This window comes from Dreissena polymorpha, chromosome 11, assembly GCF_020536995.1.
Source record: "Dreissena polymorpha isolate Duluth1 chromosome 11, UMN_Dpol_1.0, whole genome shotgun sequence".
Classification (NCBI taxonomy): domain Eukaryota; kingdom Metazoa; phylum Mollusca; class Bivalvia; order Myida; family Dreissenidae; genus Dreissena; species Dreissena polymorpha.
Genome location: NC_068365.1, coordinates 59,550,351 through 59,561,857, shown reverse-complemented (window position 1 = coordinate 59,561,857; position 11,507 = coordinate 59,550,351). Strand labels below are relative to the sequence as shown.

Sequence of the window (11,507 nt, the reverse complement as noted above, 5' to 3'; positions counted from 1 at the left end):
CCGCCTTTAAACGGTAAATGCAAAACATATACCAGTATATTTAAACCGGATTAAGGGGGCCACGATTTATACACGTTATATTTAACTATAAATAAATGTTTACGTCATAGCATGAATGTTAAAAATGCAATAAACGGGATTATTTTTCCAATTAAATTACATTTACAATTCAAAGGTACGATGTTATTTAAAAGAAAACAATTTTAAATTTATGAGACACGATACCTTTGGTGCGAGCGTGTCTCTTACCCAAACTCAAGCTACTAGCATGCGTTACATCGTAAAACGTAGATGTATTCCATGTAGTGAATGTGCATAACCGAGTTCAATTTGTTATAGTAAGAAAAAATTGAATGGTGATAATATTTAATTAACCAATTAGATTGTTTGTTTAAGCAAGAACATAATCCAAGGTGTCTAATGAGCAGACAGAGTTAAACGAAAAGTGTCTCTTTTAAATTATGTTGTGTGTTTGCTTGATTAACTTAAAATTGTTGCCAATTCGAATATAACATAAAGTTTAATTTGTCGAACACATGGAAATGACTGCAAAAAAGCGCATAATCCATATTCGAATATATTAATTCCTATTACCAATTTTCTAAGAATAAATTGTTCATAACAATCAACAAAAATACATAAATAACGCCTAGATGAAACCATGAAAATCTCTTTTAATCATAATGAATATATATAATCAAATCATTTTATTGGATAAAAGCAAAGTAATATAATAATACATCCCATTTGAAAGCCACAGTATACGCGGTAAAACGACGACATAATGTGTGTGTTGTTAAATCATGTTATGTATGCGTACGATTTCCAACTCCTCACGGAAACAAACAAAACTAGACGAACATAAACATGGTGATTTTTATCCATAAAGAAGCTTTGTTAGTAGAGAAAGAGCCATTAGGGAGTTGACTTTAATATACCAGATAAAAAAGGTTAACAGTAAAAAGTATGTCTAAAGAAGTTCAAGAAGAGTTGTTTATGGACTAAAATTAAAAATAATGACGGGGATAAATGCAGCATCATGCTTGGCGTAGGGGGACCCATTTGGATGAAGAAAATTGCAGCTTATATTTCAATATTCTAACCAAAGCTTTTTTGTTGCAAGATATACAGTAAATTAAAACATGTCAGTTATATAGAGAACATTATGTTAGTGCCTTTGTGTCATTTATCCGAAGTGTCGAAGAAATGCTTACACAGCGAGGTTTGCTCTTCGTACTGGATATCATCGGATTTTAATGAATCGGAAGCACGACGTAGTTCTCATGACCTGCCCGTAGCCAATTTCGTGGTTGCTCGTAAATTTTCGGATATCGTCGCGGGAAATTCACATGAAATATATTGTCACACAAATAATAAAAACGATTATTTTGTATCTCGTTAACTTAAATATGTGTTACCAGACCACGTCTAGCGTTTAAATTGTGGCTATTGCTATAAGAAACGCTAGTTTTGCTATGTGTAAACTTTATGTGCTTTATGTGTTTTTTCAGACACATAAACTGGCAATTTCTCTAATATTTTAATATCACATTAACAATCTGCTTCAATTCCTGAAACACACTACATTTAAATTAAATTTATATTTGACAAAATCTAACATTGTAAGTAGTAATATTTGTTTTGACTTATTGTAGCATTGCGTTACACTTGTACTACACGTTGAAATCGACATCTTCCGATCTTGAATTCATAAGTAACCTAGTATTAAAATCCTTAATATTTCGGCAATAATGTAACTTCGCTTACACATATGAATTAAAATAATCTAAATAATAATTCATCCGATATCTTCAATACATTTTCAAATGGTATATTTATATATTTGTAAAGGACTTACTTACACTTTCGTGTGTAGGTAACATAGCCATTATTTAATGGCGCTTAGAACAAGTAGCTTAATTGCGGTTACGGTTAGCTAAATAATTAAGTCGTAAATATACTGCTTTATAGTAATTTACATTCTTACTATTGAAATCAACGTATATTTTAATTGCTATTGCGTTTAATAGAGAATAATATTTTTTTTCGCCACTTGATAAACTTGCACAGAAAGAGTTAAAAAGAAAATGTGGTGTTATTGAGTCTCTCATGCAAAGCCATCTCGAAACTTGACACATCAATCGCGATTCGTGCCTATGACTCACCACTTATTCAACTCTCATGTAAATTTTTCACCAAGTTAATGTAGTTTCTAATTAACTGTATAAGAACCATTTACTACATCACAACGTGTGCATTGTTTCCTGTATATTATCAGTAACTGCATGAGCTTTTCTATCCGAATTAAAGAACATATAAACTGGTTTAATTTAAACTCTCGGTTATTGACCTATAACTCTCTTTTATGAAGAGTTCTAGACATATGGTAACTTGAGCTCGATTGGTAATTGTCGGCTCGGGTACTACTTACATAAACCCCGGGTACTCTTAAGTATACTTACATGTACCCCGGGTATGGTAAATATACTAAAACGTACCCTAGAATGTTAACGCTAAGTCGGTCGTTGTCGGCTCTTTTTTTTCAATTTATTATGTTCACATTTAGGTCAAATTGTCTGTTAAATGGCCTCCATATTATCGAAACTCATACTAAAAAAGCATGTTGATGCAGTTTTTTAAGGATAAGTTTTTATAATATAAACAATATCGTTTTACGGTAATCGGCGCGTGTTACAACATCGGATTTTGGGCGGTAATACAACTCGGGTTCAGTGTTATATCGACCGGGTACGTTTAGGTATATTTACCGTACCCGGGGTACATGAAAGTATACTTAATAGTGCCCGGGGTACATGTAAGTAGTACCCGAGCCGAGTACATGTGTTTCATGTAATAACTCAAATTATACCAATGCGTATACTAATATAAACTACTGGTTAATAAATAACTGATTTTGTAAAGAAAAATAATAGTCATCTTACATCTTGACGGTTGTTTGCCGTTGTGTGTGTGTGTTTTATTGTCAAATCGATGTAAGCTGTAATTTTCTTTAGCCAATATTGTGATACCGTAATGTCTCGCAAACGGATCTTTAAATTGCAGCCCCTTTGCTTATTTTATTTGTGTATCGATATATCCTTTACAATTTTGTATTTTGAGTGTTCGTTGTGTGTCCACAATAACAAAACATTACTGATATTTAACTGATTTTTATGTAGATTATTTAAATGATTCGAAAACGTATGTTCCTTTTTGCTGTTTTCCATAACTTTTACTATCGATAATAACTGATTATTTTGTACATATGTTATCGTTTTTGTCACAACATGTTGAAATATTTTCACAGACCTATTGCTTAATTAGTATGTCTGGCGGTTTGTTGTTACTTCTCTCTTCTTCAAACTCTTTAAAATTTATAACTTTTATTTTATCTCCCACGGATTCTTAAATGTTTCATTAAATTGTATAATTATATATTATTTATATGTGTTTACCTGTCACAAAACATGTATTTCCATTGTTTAATCTGACATCTGATACATAATAAAGACTTATGTTCTGTTTTGTTACGAGCCTTTTAGAAGAATCCCTTCACCTTTTATACGTATTTCAGTCGGGCTAAGGTTCGCGTTCAGCTGAATCTACGGCAGAGGTTTGTGTGAATGAATAATCGCTTTTAGTATAACAGATATTCAATTTAACTTCACACATGTCTTTGATAACACTCTTTAAATGATGAAATAGAACGAACATTAGAATTATATCACGTTTCACAAATTTCATGTGAACAGATGAAACCATACCTATCCTATGTTTTAAAGCGTGCACATGAATAATTATATCGGTAGCATGCATTGGATGTAGTTAAATGAGCTAATGTACATTTTGGGATAACAAAATTAAAGCATTTGCTAAGAAAATTCGTAGCGAGCAAATTCCAGATAAAAAGCGAATTTTAAAACGAAAAAAATGCCAATCACTCTCTTACTGATATGGCTCGAAAGTAAGCGGCAATTAAACATAAAACAAAAGTAATCAGGGGTATACAACATCAAAAAATACCTGTCTCGGCAAGGACCTTCCAATCTTGACTTTCAAGTGATTACTTCCTCTAATATAGCAATAAAGAAGCTCTAGAAAAATTGGGGATAGTGTCAGTTCTTACAAACAAGAGTCTTCTATTTGACACATACGACCAATAGCCCATACTATAAAAGACACCGTCATTCTGTTTAATTGTGTGCTAACTGTTAATCTCATTTTTTTAAACGTACCTACCTCTTCCCAAAATAACATAAACGTGTTTTTGGCAGAATTCTTATTACACATTGTCAGCGGAATTAAGGTTAGTTTTGTGATACCGTTGCTCGTTTTGTGTTCAATATACCATTACAACTCGTGTTGTTCATAAATACAAACAACACGAGTTGTAATGGTGTAATGAAAAAAAACGATTGTCTGTGTACCTTTTCTTTTATTGTACCATACACGATAAATTTTTATCTCAATCAACAAACACAAACTCTGCGAAACAACGAGTCTAACATTCCGATTTTATTTCCAACTGCTTGATTATAGTTTCAGTATTTTCTCGACATTGTCTTGCAACAGTTTGCCCGTTAATTGTTTCCAAAACGTCAATGAATGTTCTTCCCGTGCACTGTTATGAGTACTGTCCTAGGCTGCTTTACATATCAAAATCATTGCTTCCACTATAAGACAAGTAAACATGTATTTGTTGAAAAATATTATCTTCTTAAAATCAGAAGTAGTTCACCTGTTGAATATTAATTACTTAAATACAATGTGCTCTGAATGATTGCATTTAATAAGTTTTACGCGATGATGTCGCTGACAATTTCCAGCACGTTCCGCATTTAACCTGACAACGTTCACATCAATCCACATGGTGTTGGGACCAGTATAAATTTATCATTTACTCCATTAAGTTATAATGACAAATTCATAAAAGTCTACAAAAAGTACATATTGAATTCTAAGCTTCTTTTGTTTCTCTGTTTGCTGTTTTCCACCCTTTCATTGAACATAGGAATTCCAGACGTGATCCACATTATGACTGGAGCTGGAAAAAAGACTTACCATTCCTAAATCGTGCCATTGTTTTCCTGCTCATTCATCATTAAATTGTCTGACTTGATCCACAAGAAGTAAAGATATCGTTATTAAATGTATGAGGAACTTTCTGCTTAGGGTTCACTGAACTTAATTCGCAAAAAATATAGCAAGAAACCGTCGGAGACGGGTGATGCTCCCAAAAGATTTTTTCTGTCACAATATTGCACTATATATTCAGATAAAAGGAAACGTCTTGAGGGCACAGTAGTTGGGGGGACAAGAATGTTTTTATAGAAAATTTCAAAGGGCCATAACTCTATGAAAAATCATCCGACCAGAACCCGCTGATAATATGCACATTCTCTTGGTAGTGAAGCTTCCCATAAAGTTTCATTGAATATCGGTCATTAGTTGCTGAGAAATAGCCCGGACAAGAATTGGACTATATGTACAGTTAATGGAAAATTTCAAAAAAATTCAAAGGGCCATAACTCTGTGAAAAATCATCCGACCAGAACACGCTGATAATATGAACATCTCCTCTTGTCAGTGAAGCTTCCCATAAAGTTTCATTGAATTCCGATCATTAGTTGCTGAGAAATAGCCCGGACAAAAATTGTGCACGGACGGACAGACAGACAGACGCACACACGGACAGACGAAGCGGTGACCATATGCTCCCACCAAAATAAATTTTGGGGGAGCATAAAAATAATAACTAAAGTGTTAAGTGTTCACTAGTTTGTAGAAATTATGTTCCGAAGCAGTATTATAAGCCTGATCTCGTAAATTAATGGTTTTCATGAATAATTGCTAATATTCAAATAACAGTGTTACTTAAGCATGATTTTGCATGGGTATATAGAAACTAATAAAGTCCAGAAACATAAGCAGCGGTGTAAAATAATAAAACCGGTAGTCTTTTATTTAAACCAGGTGATACATTGTCAGTACTAGACATGGCCATTCGGTTTTTGCTGTGTTTAAACTATAAACCTACTTAATTTAAACCTAACTACTAGATCTACCCCGTGCAATCGCCTCCTGCGACGACAGTAGATCATGCGACGACTGCTTACATGTCGGTGGACAGCGGAGTGTAAGTATGTTCCTCTTCTTTATATTTTACGAATTGGATTGAGCAGGCTTGTGTTCTTTGAGTGCTCCGTTAAAATCATGTTAACAATCGAACAAAATTAACCACTCTCTCAGTCAAGCTCTAATTTCACAGGATATAGACCAAAGATAAATATGAAAAACATTTTATTGAACTCTTTAATAATTTTTCGTTGGTTATTCCAAATAACAGCATCCACATGAACATTTTCATCAACGTTTAAATTCGAGTGGGTTTTGAATAACCATTCATGATGACGGCCGTGACCAATTATTAGATGGTCATAAATACGGTTACGAAAATAAAATAATGTTCATTTATTCGGCTGAGACAATGGAAAATGACATGATGGGATGTGGACGTTATTCCCTGCTCAGAACTGTTAAATTGGTAAGCATAACTGTGTACATATAGACTAACCGTTATCCCGAGATTGTGTATAATCCTGAATCGTTATAGCGACTGATTCTCATCTTGATAAATATGTTGTTTGTTCATGTGGGATGCTGTAATTTGGAATAACAGAAGAAAAATAATTTGCTCCTTCAGTAAAAACATCATTGGGAAAAATACTTTTAAACTAATTAGAACTAGCATGATTGTATTATGCAGTGCTTTATCTTAAAAACTGAACATTGTTTCTCTTTGAGATGCTTTAGAACTAAACAAGACTAAAATTAATATAGACACTAAGCAAAGCCACATTTTTCAACGGGATGATGTGGAGAGGACTAATGACACACATTTTCTGCTACAGGTCCCATCAAGCTCAGTATTATACATGTAAAGTGTAGAAATGGCTCCAATCAAGCTTCAAATATACAAAAACACTACAAAAATAATGATAAGGGCTTTCAGTCATATACAAATCTACCAAAATGCAACAGTATGAATAATAAGAGTTGTTAAAGAAAGTTTGACAACATTTGAACATCTAATAAAGAAGGAAAAGTAGGAAAAACTAGGACCAGTTGAAAGCCTGTCACACATTATGTTTACTTTTGTCCAAGGTCATGATTAAGCACATACCATGAGCTTTATCGTTGTTTTTTTTTCTCTTAAAATATTGAGTCAATGTTTATGCCGCACATAGTGAGAGACATTATCATGGTATTTATCTGTCTGTTTGTATGGTCCTGTGTAAGAGCGTTTATCAGGCAATTCCAAATAATTTACCTGAAATGATAAATATAAGAAGACATTATATAGCATGCAATTGTTCAAAGTTGAAGGTAAGCAGTGTCAATGATAAATTTTACAAAACACAATTCTCAGTACCTTAATTTTATAATTGACCTGCCATAAATTATTACTGTGCTTATATGTCTACCGTTGCGCAACACATGTTAAATTATTCTATAAAACATAGTTTTTATGATTTCATTTGTGTAACGGTATACAAAAAAAACAATACATATCACTTGTCATTTTTCATTAGAAACCGTGTTCGCTTAACAGTCGTCTGATCACAAGAAAGTATTTTGCAGTTAAAAATTTAATACGAATCAAATGTATATATATGTACTACCACAACCACAAATGTATATATATGTACTACCACAAATGTATATACATATATTTATATATGTACTACCATAAATATATATAGATATATATATATATATATATATATATATATATATATATATATATATATATATATATATATATATATTTATATATATATTTATATATATATATATATATATATATATATATATATATATATATTATATATATATATATATATATATATATATATATATATATATATATATATATGTACTACCACAAATGTATATATATGTACTACCAAAAATGTATATATATATGTACTACCACAAATGTATATATATATATATATACTTCCACACATGTATATATATATGTACTCCCATAAAGGTATATACATGTACTACCACAAATGTATATATATATATATATATGTACTACCATTAAGCGCATACAAAGAAGTAAACAATTGTATTGAGTTTACGGAAGATTTAAGTGAAATGGATAATTTAAAAGCGTGGTTAAGTACTCTCTTGAAATCATGCATTAAACAAAAACATTATTGTAGTTGGAAAATGTATTTTGAAAAATGTCGAGTTGGCTTTATTTGTGCAAATGTCTTCGTATGGGATTTGATGTTAATAAACTCATTAAACGTGTGTTTAAATATGATTATTTAACATCTGATGTTAATCATTATGGTTGTTAAGTTTGTATTCCTATTGCATGAAAAGATAATTTAAATTTATAATTTGAACACATTCTATAAAAAATTCTGAATATTAGATCCATATACTAGGCGTATATAAAATGCAATAAAATTCATTAATGAATGGGGTTCAATGTATTGATTTCGTTGGAGTAAAGCAATAAGCAAATATACTGATATTTTAATTTTAATTACTTCACCATCATACTGAAAATGCATGTTTTCTACATTTTCTTCGAGATTATTTTTAAAAGTTTTACTCAATGCAGTGTGCTTAATTTGTTGGATAATTTATTGATCAAGTTGTTCATATTTTTTCTGCTTTATGAGTGTGCAAATACCAAGATCTTTTCAAACACGTTGGATCCGGTTTTCATCTTGGCGATATTGTTCATATTCATATGCATATTATTTTTATAATGTTTTGAATAAACCAATTGTGTTTTTCTCAATATTTAAACATGTGTATTTAAAATACTACAGAAAACACTATTAAAATATGCTAATTGATTTAAGGATTGATGTAATGTGATGTTAGCACTGTCTTTTGAATCTTGAGCATAACGTATTTTATTATTAAACAAGGTTCTGAGTGTGCCTTTATTACTTTTACAAAACGTAAGTACATGTATGTATTTTATCATATATACGGCATAAAATGTCATTGTCTTCAAGATTTTCACAGAACATTTCGGCTACAAATTAATACACTTGGACTTAACTGCATGGCATGAAAAGGCAACCTTTAAGGAACTTGTAGCTTTATAACTAACCGAGGAACAACGGAGGCAAGAACTAGTACATACAGGTACACTTGAAAGCATCAAGGTCATATTATTACTGACCATCATAATTGTGCTTGACATAAAATTTAACATTGTTAATACTATTTGTATAATCATCATTCAATCCTTGTAGCTTTGTATATAGTTGTTACACTTTCATTCTGAAATTAGTATTAAATCCTTTAGTGTTGCTAACTGGTTTTAATTAAATGTTTTGTTTGTGCATGCCGTTTTAATTGTTTTTGTCTCGAAAGTGTGGGCTATGTATAATGAGAAAAGAAATTTGTGTTCACATCTGGCGGTCTTATATTTAAGGCAAGTAACGCATACCTAAACCTTATTTAATAATGACAATGCATACAACACTTCAAATGTCACAATTATGACGATATGATATTTTCTGTTTGACACAATTTGATCGATAACACATGCATATTATGTGTGATATATTTTCCTTCTTAAAGATGAATTTCACACATTCAGGCTCCAAAAATTCAGAATTTATGGTTGTATGTTGACATGATTCCTGTAAACATATATCATTGTTTTAGCAGCTCAAGACCCTGTAGTCTCAAACTGTTTAAGAATATGACAAAATCAGCCTTTATTGAGACTACATCGGACTGCTTTTTAATCTGCATTTTGAGCGTTGAAAGTGGAAAATAATATGTCTACTGCTATGGTTGCTCAACCATCATTTCATTAATACTTCTGGGCAATAACCTGTTTCGCGGGTAGGAGCTTACTTGATATATTTAACGAGCATATTGTGCAAAGAATACCCCCACCATCGAGTATAAAAACCAAGTTATCATAAATATATATTATGTTTCGTATCTACAGCGTGTCAAATCACAAACATATACTTAACAAGTCATATTGTTTGATTGAAGTTTGTGTGTATATGTGCTTTAGGTGCACGTGTTGCTTTTTTTCGCGTTGGTCAGGTTTGATATGCTAAAGGGGTCTTTTCACATTTTGGTAAATCGAAAAATATTTAAAAAAGGTGTTTCAGATTCGCAAATTTTCTTTTTAGTTACGATTTTTGTGACGAAATAGTAATGCTGAACTTTTATCATGCTCTAAAATATTCATTATATGCATATTTTGACGATTTGAAAACCTGAAAATTATAAAGCGTTGCAAAGCGTAACGATTGAATAATTTGGAAAGTTCTGTTGTCGTCGTTAATTTTAGGGAAACTATGAGGATTGCTTATATAAGTAAAAAATTCATCCGCTTATTGCATGAACACGGATTGTCGAGTGGTCTAAGCGGGAGACTTTTTACTACAGGACTTCAAAGGTCAGTGGTTCGAGCCTAGTTTAGGGTAACTTTTTTCATTTTTTTAATTGCATTTTTTTTACTGGAGGTTTTTAGGTCCAATGTTTAAATGTATCAATATAAAGCATTTAATGACAAGTTTCAATACTTGTCAAAATCTGTGAAAAGGCCCCTTTAATTTTGAACGAGATTTTCGAGTGAATGTAAGAGAATTTTACCAATAAACAACCATACCTCAAGAAAGCTTCTTTGTATTTTTATCAGGGATGTCAACGAATATCCGAATATTCTGTCCTGCACCGATTATTCGACTACTATTTTCCTAATCGAATATTCGGTAGAAAACAAAAAAAATGTCGAGTTATTTCAAAGACTTTGTATTCGTGAAATTTGCTTCAATCATTGATAAAAAATGTTCCTCGTGCCATAGTGTTTATTCCGGTAATAATAATGCGTCGCTTTGGTGATGACAGTACAGTGTACACTTGTCATAAATCCCGCTAATTGCCTACCTTTAGGAAACTTTAATAGACCAAAGACAGTCACTCTGTTTCAAAATAATGTAGGTGCAATTATCGTCGGCAATTAAAACACCGACCCACACTTGATCCAATAACTCGAATTACATTTTCAATGATCAAAGAGGAAATGAGTAAAGGAAAACCGACTTGGTGTAAAAAACAAATAAGAACTTATGCAAAAGGCATCTTGTTTCAGTATCTATCGTTGGTGTTTTGTCCGTATATAATAAATGTGTTTTTGTAAGAATGTGTTCGCTATTTAAATGATACGTTTAAGTTCAGCTAAAATTATGTATAGATCTAACTGTTTTGTCATGTTTTTGTTTTGTCGTCATGTAATTATTATGTTTCTCGTTCTATTGATGATGTACTATATTAATAGTTTAAAAACATTTTTTGTCATTCAATTGTAACAATTACATCTTGCTATCGACAGTCTTAATATCAAAAAATAAAGTCCAATTCCTTTGTTCGATCAAGCTTTTAAACAAATATTCACGAATACTTGATCAACATCTAATAAAAAATAATCAACAAAATAA

General features: G+C 31.6%; 1 protein-coding gene and 1 pseudogene across 1 annotated transcript in view; one reads left to right on the top strand and one right to left on the bottom strand.

Annotated features, from left to right (window-relative positions):
* LOC127849575 (uncharacterized) overlaps positions 1–57 on the top strand; it is a 21,712-nt gene extending 21,655 nt beyond the window's left edge. The window contains exon 3 of the mRNA XM_052382303.1: positions 1–57. This exon is cut by the window's left edge and continues 806 nt beyond it. The gene's annotated coding sequence lies outside the window, so the exon portion shown is untranslated.
* The window catches only part of LOC127849577 (baculoviral IAP repeat-containing protein 3-like), a 114,823-nt pseudogene that overhangs the window by 73,952 nt on the left and 29,364 nt on the right, over positions 1–11,507 (bottom strand).